This window comes from Ceratotherium simum, chromosome 23, assembly GCF_057802395.1.
Source record: "Ceratotherium simum simum isolate JZ-2026a chromosome 23, ASM5780239v1, whole genome shotgun sequence".
NCBI lineage: Eukaryota > Metazoa > Chordata > Mammalia > Perissodactyla > Rhinocerotidae > Ceratotherium > Ceratotherium simum.
In genome coordinates, this window is record NC_141922.1 from 14,630,326 (window position 1) to 14,645,479 (window position 15,154).

The following is a 15,154-nucleotide window of genomic DNA, read 5'->3' on the forward strand; positions in this document are numbered from 1 at the left end:
CACCCAAAATAAAACCTCATACCCATTAAGCAGTTACTTCCCATTCCCTCCCACCCCCAGTAACCACCAATCTGCATTGTCTCTATGGATTTACCAATTCTGTATACTTCATAAAAATGGAATCATACAATATGTGACCTTTTGTGTCTGGCTTCTTTCAACTAGCAGAATATTCTCAAGGTTCACAACAGGGGTAGCATGTAGCAATACTTCATTCCTTTTTATGGCTGAATAATATTCCATTGTGTATATGTATATATAGATAAATGGAATATCTATGTTCCATAATATATATATTCCATCATGTGTATATATGTGTGTACATATATATACAGATATACACATATTATACATACACAGTATATACATACACACACACACCCTACATTTATCCATTCATTTCATCCATTGATGGGACATTTGGGTTGTTTCCACCTTCTATTGTGAATAATGCTGCTATGAACATTTGTGTACAAGTTGCTGTGTAAACATATGTTTTCAGTTCTCTTGGTATATACCTAAGAGTAGAATTGCTGGGTCATGTAGTAATTCTATATTTAACCTTTTGAGGAACCACCAAAGCGTTTTCCACACGGCTGCACAATTGTACATTCCCACCAGCAATGCACAAGGGTTACAATTTCTGCACATCCTCGCCAACACTTGTCATTTTCCGTTTTTTTGATTACAGCCATCCTAGTAAGTATGAAGGTATAGCTCGTGGTTCTGATGTACATTTCCCTAATGACTAATGATGTTAAGCATCTTTTCACGTGCTTGCTGGCCATTTGCATATCTTCTCCGGAGAAAAGTATATTCAAGTCCTTTGCTCATTTTTAAATTGGGTTGTTTGTCTTTTTGTCGTCGAGTCCTCTGGCAAACTTCTATGATGCCTCAAGACGATTGATCTGGTGGTGACGAGCGCCACAGACGGTCAGGGGCTGGGGTGAGGATCTGGCATGCAGGCCCAGAGCGGACAGTCAGCCCTGTGTGTGACCCCAATCTCCACTCAGACAGGCTGCTGGAGGACCTGGAAAACGTCTGAGGAGAGGACAGACGTGATTAAAATGGGCTGGGAAGCGGGACCTGTGAGGAAGGTCAGAGGAGGGAGAGAGCAGGAAAGACTGGATGACTTAATACTCTTACAGGGGCTCGGAGTGGCTGAGTAGATTTCAAGGAATCAGTGGCCAGCTGTTTTCCATTTCCACCGCAGATAGCAAGGAGGAAATGTGCACAGCGGGGGAGAGGGTTGAGGAGCAGAAGGAAGTGCTTCCGGACTGGAGAGCTTTACGAGGACCCCAAATCTGGCAGAATCTGCCAACACCTGGCATGGAACACAGACCACCCATGGGACAGGCTGGACTCATCCAAGCAGCAAGCAGCGCCCTGACGGGGTCTCAGGCTTGACTGCCGCCATTCCCCATCGAAACACCTTCTTCACCAAAGAGGCAGAACTGGCCACAGTCACACATGGCCCAGCATTCACCTTGACACCCCCTGGCTTCCCAGCACCAAAGGGCACACACCGGGCCAAGCTTGGTGGATGACCTTCTCTGGTCATCCTGGGTGCCGAGAGCAGACATGAAGAGGACTTCGTGCCTGACCCTGAGGGGTTCACGGCTCACAGGGAGGATTCTGGGGACACCACCCCCTCCAAACCAGAGGAAACACAGGCACTCTGGGGACACCTGCACAGAAAGGCCAGCTGGACGAGGTGACATGAGCAGAGCCTCCAAGTTTGCAAGAAAGGGAGGAGAGGATATAAGAGTGACCCTGTATTTGGAGTCAGTGGACCTGTGTTCAGGCCTAAGGGACCCATTTACAACTTCTTGAGTTCTGGCAAACTCCTTAACCGCTCAGAGCCTTTCTTTCCTCATCCATCACAATAGGGATGATCACACTTCTCCACTAGGACATTGTGGGATGACATGGGGGAAGAGACAGCTCCAGAAGCTGGTTGTGCTTCTCTTAGGGGAGTGCCATCACCCAGCATGAGCTTAGCTGCGTGAGCTCGGCAGCCTCTCCATGGCTTCAAATCCCCACTCGGCCACCGACTTGCTGAGGGATCTTTGGCAGACTACTTTACTCCTCTGAGCCTTAGTTTCCTCATCTGTAAAATGGGAGTGGTGATAACAGCACCGATCATGTGGGGTAGTTGTGTGTGTTACACGAGTTCACACACGCAAACCACTTAGAAGATGCCTGGGAAGTGCTCAAAAATATAGCTAGCTATTATGATTACACAGCCTTCAGTAAAACAAACAACATTCCCCTAAACTGTCTCTGTGTTTAGTACAGTTTCTGCACAGTGAGCTGAACGCCAGCTCCAAATGCTCAAACAGCAGGGGGATCCGAGGAAACTGACCTCCTCTAAGGAAGAAGCGCCGGCCCACAGGCTCACCCAACCAGGGGCACGCAAATCCAGGTCGCCTCCAGCAGCCAGTTATGCCCCGGCCCTTCCCCATCCGCCGACTTCCCCACACGGAGCCGCGCCCATTCTTTATCCATTATGAAACAAGCGCCACCCTAGACCTGCGGTGAGGTTCAGTTAAGGCAGTTTATGGAAAGGAAGGCTGCTCTTGGTGTCTTCGCCTAAGATAAGAGGAGTCTGGGACCTGACAGGAGCCAGGATGTCACCCACAGCGCTGACCCTGGTCCCAACAGAGAAACCCTCAACCTCCCTGGGCACAGCAGAGCAGGACAAGCATGCTCTGAAATGCAGCTGATGTTAAGCTCTAGTTCTCTGGCTATGCCTTTGGGAAAGCTCCTTAAGCTCCCTGGGCCTCAGTTTCCTCACCTGTTAAACAGGGAACACACGGGATGTACTGATGTAAGGAATAGGGAGCCCCACACAGCGTCTCCTCCAGGGACTCCCGCCTGCACTTCATGGAGGCAGCAGTGACCACTCTCAGAGACCCATGGCTCTGGGCTAGGCCCTGTGGAGCCCTTGCAAGGCCAGCAGGCTAAGTGCTGGGAGTGGGGAGCAGTGGCCGCTTGGCTCTGTTGCGCAGAGTCGGAGACACCATGCTCAGAAGCACTCCCGGACACAGCACTCCCAGGGAGAGCTCCCAACACAGACACGCCTGGATCTGCTGACTGACACAGGCCCACAAAGCAACGTCCAGAACAGAGGAATGTGGCTGGAAACCAGAGGGAGCACTTACGAAAGGAGCTGGGCAGAGGCTGGAAGCAAAAGGGGGAAGTCACCCTGTTCCGGGAACCCTGCCTCTCTGGCCCCTTCTGCACCCCTGATGGTTCAGAGCAGGTGGAAGAGGAGATGGGTGTCGGGGGTCCAGCCTGCTCCTGGCTCTCTGAGCACAGGTCCTGGGACTGACAAACTGTGGCAGGCTGAAGGAAAGCCCACATCCCTATCCCTTCCCAGAACCCTCAACTGTGATGTCTGTCAGAGCTTCTGTAAGCAAGCCTGACCCACCCACAAGAATGCCTCACAATGGTCTGTTGCCCTTCACCACACACACACACACACACACACACACACACACACACACTCTCACTCTCTCTCTCTCTCTCTCCCTCTCCCCCCACTCCCCCTTCAGGCAGGCTAGTACAGTGGTTAACACCATAGGCTCTGGAGCCAGACAGCTGGGGCTGGAATACGAACCCAGCCACTTTTAGCTGTGTGACCTCAGAGACTATCCTCAGCCTCTCTGATCCTCCGTTTTTCTCATTTATAAAATGGGGCTAATTATAGTACTGCCCCTCCTAGGATGACTGCAGGAATTAAATTATATAACAGATGAGGTCTAGTCACATTGCCCAGGACTTAATAAGCACTAGATGAGTGTCACCTACGATTATTGGCCACTAATCTAATTATTACCATCAGGAAGCCATTTAATTTCACCGATCTGACTGGTTCAGGCTTCATGGATTGTCAGTCTGACAGAGGTTTACCAGCAAAAGAAGACAGTTAAGAAGGGGGAGGGGCGGCCCCGTGGCGTAGCAATTAAGTGCATGTGCTTCTCTGCTGGCGGCCCGGGTTCGGATCCCAGGCGTGCACTGACACACCGCTTGTCAAGCCATGCTGTGGTGGCATCCCACATAAAGTGGAGGAAGATGGGCACGGATGTTAGCCCAGGGCCAGTCTTCCTCAGCAAAAAAGAGGAGGATTGGCATGGATGTTAGCTCAGGGCTGATCTTACAAAAAAAAAGAAAAAGAAAAGAGGGGGGAATGAGCATTCTTGGTCTGCTTCCTACAGACACGTGATCATTTCAGGTCAGGATTTCACAGTGGCTCCACGGAAAGGAAGTTCTTAACCCCAGTTTGCAGATGAGGACACCAAAGTTCAGAGAGGCCCAAGCAACAGAACCGGGTTCCAAACATAGTAAATTTGTTAAGGAACAAAAACAAGCTTTAAAAGTCTCACCAATTTCGTCCACATGTTCGCATTTTGCAGCTGGGGAAACTGAGGCTCAGAGAAGTACCTGATCTGGGGTCACATGATAGGAAGTAACAAAGCCACGATTTAAACTCAGGCCTTCTCACTCTGAGACACATCACTTTAAACACTTTTTTCTACTCTTTTCCTGTTATTTCACCAGATTTAGGGAGGGGAGGCACGTCTTTCTAGTCCCGACCCTGAGAACACAGCAGACATCCACTTATACTCAATGACTATCTGAATGGTAAACAGCAGCCAATACTCAGGTGGAAAGTGGCCTGCAGGATCCATCCCCTTTAATTCTGAAGAGTCTCAACCAGGGTTCTTGCAAGTTCTTCATGCATCAGCAAACATGAACTGGCCCCAGATTAAGAGCTTTGAAATACAATGTGGACCGAAACCTGGTCCTCCCACTGGAAATGCTCACAGCTCCTGGGAGAGACAGACTCACGTGGCAGGAGCACATCGGAGAAAAGAGCAAAGAGGACAGAGCCACGAGCTCTGCTGGGGAAGCCAGAGTAAGCCTCGCGGACCCCTCAGCTGGGTTTAAAACCAAGTTCAGGTGGGGAGAATGGAGGAGAGAGAAAACTTCCCAGGAGAATGTGCAGCCCCCTCTCACCACTGGTGATGGCGGCATGCTTGTCCTCCTTGTGACAGTGGCCCTACTGCTACACTAGTCCAGACACTCCGGTGGCTCATCCACCTACACCCCAAGAAGTTTCTCGTCAGACTGTGAAACAGGCTAGGAAATCAGCAGTCCTCAGAGATCCAATCTCAAGGTCCCAGACGATGGGGATTTTCACCAGAGTCCCACCCCAGGCTAAGAACTGAGCACAGGACCCTAAAGGACAGGTAGAGGTAAACAAGCGCACAAGGACGAGGACCAATGCTCCGAACCACTGACCACCTTGAAAACACAAAGGCCAGGACGCCCAAAAACGACTGTGGGGAAGAGTGAAATTTGGTTGTGTTTTGTGGAGCCGTACCACATGTCGCCTCGACCTATTATCCAGAAAAAGAAAGAAAAAAGGGCAAATTCCAAAAAGATGAGGCAGCCACAAAATGAAGATAGAGAATGGCATGAAGGATGCCTGGCCACAGAATAAGTGAAATGGAATTTCCTCCTTAGTCACGGGAAGGCACAGGAACTCAACTCCAGGCGAGGGAGGCCACTTGAGTCACGTGAATCGGCCCCTTGTTCACTGTTGGGAGAGAAACTTAATCTGGAAGAAGCTGGGTGTGGAATGTGCACATTCCTGTCCCCTCTTCCTCTTCCTCAGCTACCACCCCTGCCCCACCCCCTCCTTACAGCCTCCATAAAACCTTGGCTCTTGGAAAATCCAAAATCCACGACTACCAGGGTGATCACTTAGAAAGCAAAGTCCTTTAAAATGGCAAGGACTTCATGGAAAAATACAAAGATTTCACATTCTCTTTCTGCAGCCCAGGCTTCAGAATCTGGTCCAAATCTGGTCATTTGAGTGGCCGTCCAATAATCCAGGAATCTGTCCACAATATGGTCTGAATTGTTGGTAGTAGGTTTCCTCCCTCTCACCAGCCCTGCCTATTCCGCCCCACTCCCCCTGACCACCAGGCCCACGTCCACCCAGCAAACCAACAGAGCTGGGGCATAACTTCCTGTCACCCCCCAGAGTGCTGGCCGGCCTGTGGGTTATGACTTCCGGAGACACTGCAGAAGAACAACGGGGGCTGTAAATAAAGCAGGCTAGTGCCACGTCCATCAGGCTCAAAGATCCAGCACCCCTCTCCCCCACAGAGCCCCCTCTGTCCATCTGGGATGAGAGTCCTGGCATTTAGCACAATGGGTTTTGACATTTTTGGGGTAGGGAGCAGGCAGCCTGGGGAACGTGCTCAGGAGTCCTAGGGAAACTGGGAGTCCCAGCTTCGGCCTTACTAGCTTAATGTCTGATCTCTCTGAGCCTCCGTTTTCACACCTGTGACAACATTTACGCCTTGGGGTGGCTGGGAGATTAATCTTGGCACACAAAGGGCATTCAATAAAGGGAAAGGAATACACAAGAACTGTGCCATCGATGCCTACACATCAACGCCCTCTATGACACTGTGCTCAAGACCTTAACATCTGACAGAACGGATGGGAACAAGACTCAAACGTTATACCATAGAAGCACCAGGAAAGCATTGGCTTTTCCAGGCAGCACAACAGTCCCCCCTCATGCCCCTCTCATCCCAACACCTGGGAGCAGAGGACACCAGATGTGTCTGCCATCCATTTCTCACCCGCTCGTCGCACCCAAGAGGCACAGTCTGCTCAGCCCAAGTCTGAATGTCCCCTCATTTTCCCTTTATCATTATCTTTGTTGCTATCTAAACACTGATCATCCTCAGGAAGATGCAAAATGCCAGCGCCGTCTGAATTCAAACTGCAATGCCCACTGGAAACCGCAAAGCCATTTGGAGGTATTTATCTTGGAGCTAACTAGAGAGCAAATGAAGCCCCAGGAATGGCTTAATTAACCCTGCATTTTTTTCCTGTCTTGCTCTGGCTCCCAAGGCTCTCGCAGGAAAGAGAACGTAACCCAGGTGGTCATTAGGTCTGTCCCTGAAGGCAGGGTGGGAAAGGTACTCCCATTTGGAGGAAGAAGGGCCCAGTACACGCAGTTCCTGACCCTCTCTGAATCATGCTGAGGTCACTTATAAAGCGGTGGCCAGAATGACCAGACTTCATCGAACACTTGGTGTGTGTTGGGCAGTCTGCTTAGCCCAAGCCTGAGTTGGGTGCTGTGCTAAATGCAACACCATAATATCTCATTTAAACCTTGAAACCTTCTTACACAGAGGCTGTCTTAGTCTGCTGAGGCTGCTGTGACAAAATACCATAGCCAGTGGCTTAAACAACAGACATTTATTTCTCACGGTCCTGCAGGCTGTGGAGTCCAAGGTCAAGGCGCCAGCCAATTTGGTTCTTGGTGAAGGCCAGCTTCTTGGCTTGCAGACAGCTGCCTTCTCGCTGTGTGCTCACACATCCTTCCCTCGGCATGTGTGCATAAAAAGAGAGAGAGGGATCTCTCTGTCTTCTTCTTCTCATAAGGGCACTAATCCCATCATGGGGGCCCCATCCTCATGACCTCATCTAAACCTAATCACTTCCCAAAGGTCCCCCCTCCAAGTACCATCACATTGGGGGTTGGGGCTTCAACATATGAATTTTGGGAGGACCCTAACATTCAACCACAACACAAGGACTATCATGACCCCATTTCTCAGATGAGGAAACTGAGGTCAAGAGACATTAAACAATTTGCCCAAGGCCACACATCTAGCAAATGGCAGAGCCAGGAGTCAATGCAGACCCCCTGAAGCCAATGCCTTCTGTTGCATATGAAGTGACAGAAAAGATTTAGACTGTGATGACAGGTAAGCCCAGAGCGGGATCTTGGCTCCACCTTGATTTCCTCACCTGCCAAATGGGGATGACAGCAACAACCTCACGGGGTTGCTACGGCGAAGAGAACAAACACGTCCTCAGGGACTCAGAGGGGCCTCGATTTCTCAGCACAGTGCCTGGCTCTCAGTCGGTGCTCGGCAACCGTCAGTTGAATACAGAGATAACCAATGACCATGAAAACCTTACAGGGCTGTCTTAAGGATTAAATGGTACCACAGATAAGAACTGCCAGCACTGTAGGACCTCAAGAGATGCACATCCTAGAGGAATTCTTTTCTCCAGGTGAGGTGTCCCCTGGACATCAGCCCCAGGACACCATGTGAGTGGCCTGCACACCTGAAACCAATCGATCCCCAGCAGAGACAGCGATGCTCAGCACACCAAAGAGCAGGTGGGAGGCATCAGTGCCCAAGTGACAAAGCAGGAGAGGGAGACCATGCACCCCCCCAAGACAGCATGGCAGGATCGAGCCCCAGACAGAAGCTGGTCCAGTCAGATTTGTAGACGTCCATCTGAGTGCTTGTGCATGTAGCCTGGGGAAGGGCAGGGGGCCAAAGTAACTTGTTCCCAGGGAAGGCAGGCACCTACGAGCACCCTAAGGACTCTACTAGGCCTGGGCTCTACAGACACATGAAACACAGCCCAGCCCCACTATGCTTTGACTCGGGAAGTAGATGCAAGGTCCCAACCTCATGCTGCCCTTGGGGCGCTTCATGGACATGGCCTTCAGAAAGGCCAAGGGCTTGATTTAATGCTCTGCTGTTGCCATCTAGAAATTCAGTCTGTTTGTTTTTTTCTTTTTTGTGAGGAAGATCAGCCCTGAGCTAACATCCGATGCCAATCCTCCTCTTTTCCAGAGGAAGATCAGCCCTGAGCTAACATCCCATCTTCCTCTACTTTATATGGGACACCGCCACAGCATGGCCTGACAAGCGGTGCGTCGGTGAGCGCCCGGGATCCAAACCCGTGAACCCCAGGCCGCCGAAGGGGAATGTGCAAACTTAACTGCTAACGCCACCGGGCCGGCCCCTAGAAATTCTTAATCATTTTTGAACAAGGGAGCCTGCACTTCATTTTGCACTGAGCTCTACATACTGTGTAGCTGGTCCTGCCTACCAGGTTGCTGACAGGGCCAACCGCCTCTCCTTGTCGGCGTGAGTCTCCTCAGAGGTAAAGTGGAGGCATGAGGTCAGCCTCAGAGCTGCCGAAGCTGGCCGGCGACATGTGTCTCAGCACTGGATGAGCGTGAGCTGCCTTCCCCTCACTGCTGAGGGCCTCAGTTTGCTGCTTGGAAAATGGGGTTATTGTCTCAGGCACTGGCTACTCCATGGGTGTTTTGAGGGTTCAATAAGGCCAGAGGTGGACACACACCTCAGAACGATGGGTGCTGACATCATCATCATCACCACCACCACCATGAAATGGTGAGCTGGCCACAGGAGTGGCATCATTCAGGGGCCTGAGTGTTATATTGGGGGTGGGGGAGGGGGGCGCACAGTTATCAAACACAGCATTTGGACCAACGTCCACCCTCTCCTGGCACCAACCTGCAAAACCAGATAACCCACCAGAGGAAAAAAATCCTCAAACCCCTACCGTGCAATCACAAGGGAAAGTATTGCCAAGACTCCCTCCCACCACCTTTCCCTACTTCATACCAAAAGCAGGCTGTAACTCCCTGAGGACAGAAAGCAGGGCATCACCTCGGGCGCCCCACGGCCTGCAGCCTCACACAATGCCCGGCACGCAGCTGGGGCTGAATCAACACCGTGACTACTCTGACGATGCTGCGTGAGCTGTCAAAACACTTGAACCTCAGCGGTAGAACTTAACTCATAGGCAGGGTGACCACCACCCCAGTGTGCCCAGGACTGAGGGGTTCCAGGAGGTGGGACTTGCAGCACTGAACCCAGGAAAGTCCCAGAACAACCAGGATGAGTGGGTCACCCTACTCACAGGAGCTATTATTATTACAAAGGTTACCAGGGTTGCTCTTCTGTGGAGGGTCATGGGACTTTTTTTCAACCATCTATACATTTCTATACATTCTAGATTTTCTCCAAAGAACTTGAATCAGTTTTATCATCAAGAAAAATGTTTATGAAGAAAATAAGGCTATTTCAGAGTATACACACAATTATTCTCCCATTACCAAACCCAAATTTTCTACTTCTAATCATATTTTTAGAAAGAATAAAAACAAAAAACTCTCAAACTTTGTGTTCAATCCTCTCATTCTCATGTTTCTCTTAGCTGTTCCGCAGCGTGGATCTTGCTTCCAGCAATTTCCTCTCCAGATCGTCTACAAACTACCGCTCCAGCCCTCCTCCTCTCCTTCAACACGCCTGAAACTTTGCTAGAAACCCAGCTCCTGGCTGATACTGGCTTCCGTAGTAGTCATGGTGACTCTCCATCCCCCACGATGGGGACGCTGTGATGGGGACATTGTGTACCGGGCTCCTCGGTGAGTAAGGGTGGGGCAGACTTCACCCAGCCCTGGCTCTCAATCCAGCACCCCTATGTCCCCCTCAGCTCTCCACACCCACACACACTCAGCCTCATCCAGCCCCACAAAGGCCACCCAGCAATGGTTCCCGGGCCCTTTGTGTCCAGCCTAGCCACATCCACCCAGGCTCAGACACCTCTGCTGGCCCCTTCACAGGTATCCTTTCAGCACCAATTTCTCCACCACGCCCACTTCTTTTCTCCTCTCTGCTGACCAAGTGCTGCTTTGGCAGAGGGCCATCGGGGCACTGCTCCTTCTGTATCCTGACTCTGGTCCTGCCCTCAGTGCCCATCTCGTTTCCTTCCAGAATTCTCTCCATTCAAGCATGTAATGAGCTAGAACCAGTGCTGGGCACTGCCGACCCAACACAGGGATACAGCATCACCTCCTGCCCTCAAGGAGTTCACCCAGTAAACAGATCGTCCCCGCTGGACAGCAGTGTGGCAACCTCCGGCAAGGTTGACAGTGAGCATTCCCTGGTCCTCGTGCCCCTGGGGACACCCCTCCGTGCACCTGGAGATGTGTGCAAGGAAGCTCACCCAGCACCGCTCAACAGCACAAACCTGGAAACAACCCAAAATCCACCACGAGGGGCATGAAGGAACAAACACAGCATCAGCATCACCCAAACATAATAGGGAAGGAAAAGAGCCAAGTGCAGTCACCACACATCTATGATATGCCACCTCCACACAAATTTTAAAACACATAAAACGGTGCTACAAATAGCCACCAAACAGATTTGTAATAAAAGTGTAAGAACACGATCTATTGATAGCTCGAGTTCAGGAAGTACTTCTACGAAGCAAAGGAAATGGAACAGGAGAAGAGGGACCACAGACTTCCACTTTATCTCTAATTTTTTTTATTTCTTCCAAAGCAATGATGCAAAGGAAATAGCCACATCAACACTTGTTAATCCTGCGGGCAGGGTTAGGGAGTTTGTTAAATAACCCTTTGTGGCTTCTTGTTTTGTGTTTCAGATCTGGACGATTCACATTATGCGAAGACATGGCCCCAATACTGAACAGCAGATTCTAGAATCCGGCAAGTCACCCTGAAGGACATTGGGAAGCAGAGGAGAGCACAGAGTTGGGGGCACTTACAGGATGCCCAGCGCTCCGTGACTTGAAAGGGAGGCAGGGCTGCCTGCGTCCTGAACACGCCTCAGCAGTCTCGTGCTGCCTGGCTAACCTTAATAAACATGCTCCATGCCATCACCTCTGCCACCTCCACACTCCCTCCCTGAGGAATCAGGTTCAGCCATCTCCCCTGGCTGTGAAAGGCAACCCAGCTGTCAGCCACTTTCCCAGAGGTGACTCATTTGGTCCTCTCAACAAGCACGTGAGGGGCACAAGGCAAGGACACCACCTCATTGAAAGACGAGGAGCTAGAGCCTCAGAGAAGTCCCAAGAAGTGCCTGAGCTGACTCAACAACTGGGAAATAGGACAGTCACAAAACGAATCTGACTTAGATTCCGAGTTCCTTATGTGTCAGGTTCGGAGCAGGGGGACTAAAAATCCGCCGGGTGTCACATCTCAGGTCATCTAATTTTCACAATAACTCGACTTCGCAGGGGAGGAAACAAAGGCTCAGAGAGGCCAAGCGTCCTACCCAAGGTCTACACAGCCAGCAAGCCCCGGCACTTACACAGTCCCAGATTTTCTAACATGCCCCCACAACCTCCCTAGAGCATTTCTCCATCAGGAAAGTTCTGTTTATGACGAGCATCTTCATGTTCCCTGAACATGCAACAAGCAGTTTCCGGGGCCCCAGGGGAGCAGAAGGCTGGGAGCCTGTCCTGGCTAATTTTTATTTGTTTATGTCATCGCCTCCCGCTAAACCCAGTCCCGAACCTCTGAGTGCCTCAGAGACCTCACCACGAGCAGCTGCTCTTTGCTGGGAGCCAGATAAGCCTCGACCGGGGAGAGGAGGGTAAAGGCAGTTCCTGGTAATCAGGTGGAACTGACCCCTCTCCCCAGAACCCCCGCCCCATGTGGAGTCAGAGATGGTGGCAGATAGAGGAAAAGACCCCCACCCCAGCAACTGCCCTGCAGCACCAGCTATCAGCATGGCCAACACTTTAGGGGGACAGACTCCCCACGCCCCTCCGCAGGAAATACTTCACTTCCCAGAGAGCAACCAGGGCAGACGGGACACATGCTCACGGCCGAGGCCACGCAGCTCCGTGCAGGCCCACCATATCCACCCAAGACCCCAAGCAGCAGACTCAGACCGTGCTCGCGCACTGCCTGGGATGAGCCCGACCCAGTGCGGCCCAACAACCGCAATTTCACTGCCCAGCTCTGGCCTCCAACATCCTAAGCAACGGCACTTCACTGCCTCGCTCTGGTCGCCAAAGCCTTCTTCCAGAAGGTTCCACGAGCCAGAAACAGAGACTGTATCTTGAAACTGTCTCAGTCAACAGAGGCCCATTCTCTTTACCCCAACCCACTAGTTCTACTGAATGTGCCTCTTGGGTCCTAAGGTCAGAATAATGAAAAAAAAAAGTTTCCTTTTTTTTTTTTTTGTTTAAGGCAACTGATTCTTCTTTCAAAGTTCTCACACAGCCCCTCCTGTGGACAGCTGAGGATCATTCCCCAGCTTTTTCAAATATGCTCCCCTTCCTCCAAGATGGCCGGCCTTGCCCGCCAGGTTGTTCCCAGCGCCTCTCTCTGTCTAACCAGGCACCACGGGGAAGAGGCTCCAATTCACCCACACTGGTCCAGGCTTCCAGCAGCCGAGGCCATGGTCCCGCCCCACCGCGTGAGAGTGCTTTTGCTATAAACCTTTCATTGCCTCCAAACGTGCTCAGGGCTAACAGGGGTCGGAGAAGGGGTGGCAGGTCAAACAGAGACCCTCCTGGAATCTGCCCCCTTCATTAACTTCGGAATTCCACAGGCCAGTGTTTTCTCAAGCCCTGAACACGCACCCGGGAGGAGGGGGCTGCAACCCTCACACCCACAGGCTCCAGCTGGAAAAGCCAGGATACAGCTTCCTGGGATGAAGGAGGGGTGAGGCCAGCAGCCACCAGACCCCCATGAGCAGGCATTAACATTAGAGAGCAAATACCAGCTGGCTACACTGCAGCAAAAACTAGAGATTCAGCCGTCTTATGGTTCCCACTTTGCAGATGAAGAAAGCGAGGCTCAGAGAGGTTTAGGAATTAGAGCAAGGTTACACAGCTATGACACAGCAAAGCTTCAAAATCTGGTTGTGTTTGGCTCCAAAGACCACACTCTTCCACTAACTGCAGCTATCATTCAAAGAGGGCAAGGGTCTCACAATGTTCCCAGCCACTCTGTGAGGCAGGACCCTGAGTGGCTGTGTCTGGAGCTCAGGCCTGCCACTCGAATTAGCAGTGAGGCCTGCGTGTAATTCAGGGACTGGACAGTGCACCCGACACTGAGAACACTATAAACTGACCCCCCTAAATCATCACTGAGTGACCCCTTGCTGATGCAGCCCCCTCTGCCAAAATGCACGTGCCTTTAGGTTTTATTGTGGGTCAACATCAGAGCTGGGACACAGCAAGCCCTCAATAAAGATTTGCTAAATAAACAGCAAAAGAACTAGCAGTGTGAAGGCCTTCTTCTGTATTTTCTGTAAAACCCCAACGAAAGCACTGCCCTTATGTTGCTCAACAAGCCTCATATAAAGACTACATCTTGTAACAAATTTTTTTCAGTATTTATGATCCAGGAGAATTTTCTCTCTTTCAAAAACAAACAGGTTTCCTTCATTTAGACCAAAGGGCAAACTACAGTCTACGGGCCCATTGCCAGTTGTCATAAATAAAGTTTTATTGGAACACGGCCATGCCCATTCATTTCCATATTGGCTATGGATGCTTTTCAGACACAAAGGCAGGACTGACTAGCGGTGACAGAAACATATGGCCCACAAAGCTGAAAACATTTACTATCTAGCCCTTGTTAGAAAAGTTAGCCAATCCTTGTGCTAACTAGGAAGCTCAGAGCTAAATCTAATGTTAAATTTTAGTAACTCACACTCAATATTCTTTCTTTCTATATGCCTATATGTTTTGATCTTCTAATTCCATTTTAACATTTTAGTTAAAAATAGCTATATTCCCTGAGTGCTTATTATATGTCAGGCACTGAATTAAGCCCTTCAATATGTTCTCTTATTTAATTCTCACAATAAACCCAAGGGGTAGGTAATATTACTCCCTATTTATTGAGGCAAAATGAATGAAAAAATGAGTGAACGAGTCATCTATTGATTACAGAGTGGGAATATTTACTATTTCATCATTCAGTCTCAGAGAGTAATACAGGTGTTGACTGGAAAACTCTGGATGCTCCATAAATATAACAGAGTTGGCAGGGCCGAGATTAGCAGCCGCGGTCAATTCAAGCAGAATTAAAGGATTATAAAGCACTGTCATTCTGGGCTTCTTTTCGTTTTCAATCTAGCTTCAGACTGAGCTGTGCAGTCACTTCATCATGACTCTTCTGGATTTAGGGAGGATCACAGTGGACTAAATGGCACAGCTGACATGACTCAGGACACAGAGCTACTCAGGTCACAGGCTGAGACACGGTCTGTAGTGATGTGGCCAGAGCCACACAGCCAAAGGACCACAAAGGAAAGCAGGGAGCCGCACTCCAAACTCAGCTCTCTTCAAGAGGGCTATGTCCATTTGTCATCTTAACATTTTTGCAAAATCGACCTTTTTTTTTTTAACTTAAATATCTACGTTCTAAGCAGTAATATCTGCAACATCACAGATCTCATGTGCCAATTGTGGTCTTTTTCTAATGCAAGTTAAAGTAAGTATAAAACAAGTA

General features: G+C 50.2%; 1 long non-coding RNA gene across 17 annotated transcripts in view; it reads right to left on the bottom strand.

Annotated features, from left to right (window-relative positions):
• Positions 1-15,154, bottom strand: part of LOC106801885 (uncharacterized) — a 242,556-nt gene that overhangs the window by 154,131 nt on the left and 73,271 nt on the right. For 2 of the 17 annotated variants that reach the window (XR_015555962.1, XR_015555948.1), the window contains exon 4: positions 519-1,041. The exons of the other annotated variants lie outside the window; for them this stretch is intronic. This is a non-coding gene — a long non-coding RNA (uncharacterized LOC106801885). The remainder of the gene's footprint in view (positions 1-518; positions 1,042-15,154) is intronic. 17 annotated transcript variants of the gene reach the window in all.